The sequence below is a fragment of the Echinops telfairi genome, unplaced genomic scaffold (assembly GCF_000313985.2).
Source record: "Echinops telfairi isolate 266 unplaced genomic scaffold, ASM31398v2 ScPeMD7_7458;HRSCAF=8496, whole genome shotgun sequence".
NCBI classification, from domain to species: Eukaryota; Metazoa; Chordata; class Mammalia; order Afrosoricida; family Tenrecidae; genus Echinops; species Echinops telfairi.
Window position 1 is genome coordinate 48561461 of NW_022111358.1, and position 871 is coordinate 48562331.

Below are 871 nucleotides of genomic sequence, written 5' to 3' on the forward strand. Positions count from 1 at the left end.
AACTAACTCAGATGTATATATAAATACACACATATCCAATTCCCCCAACAAACAAACAATCAAACAAAACAAACAAACAAAACCAGGTGCGCTGACCTTTCCTGAGTAGGGTCGGGAAGGCTTGGAGCCGCTGAGGGAGGGGCTCTCAGAGTGGATTTCATCATCCTGAGCTTGGCTGAGGATGGGGCCAGGAGTCTGAGGCCAGTGAGATGGGATGGGAGGGTCAGGGTTAGTTCTTCCAAGAGCATTCCTGAGCAAGCCCTTTGGAATTGGCCAATCGATGAGATCACTCAAGTGCAGAAGGCTGACTCAGGTGCCAAGGGAAACATTTTTGAAGGAGCGGCCGATTGAGGATGATGCTTTCTAAAGTCCCTAGCCAGCTGGACTAGGGGTTGGAAAGGCACGGTGACCTCAGCTGGCCCCAGGGGCCAGCCCCTTCCTTAGGTGGAAGACAGTAAGTAGCATGCTTTCCTTGGGATGTAAATGGCCAAGTGAGGACAAGGAATTGCCACTTAACGTAGTGTCAACAGGGAACGCCACCCTCCTCTCCTCCTCCAGACCCGGATCGTGAATCTGAACTTCCACACTGCGGTTCTCTTGGCCCCGGCGACGGGTTGCATCGGTTACATTTCAGAATCAGGACTGATGCAGGGTGTGTCTGGGGTCAATCTGAGATTTGCAGAAACAGCTAACCTCACTGCCCTCGAGGGGATGCTGTCTCACAGGGACCTTCGAGGACCGGGCAGAACTGCCCCCGTGGGATTCTGAAACTGCAGCTACTTATGGGAATAGAAAGCCCCATGTTTTGTCCGAGGATCAGCTGGTGGTTTTGAACTGCCGACCCTGCGGATCGCGCCCCAACTCGTAACCA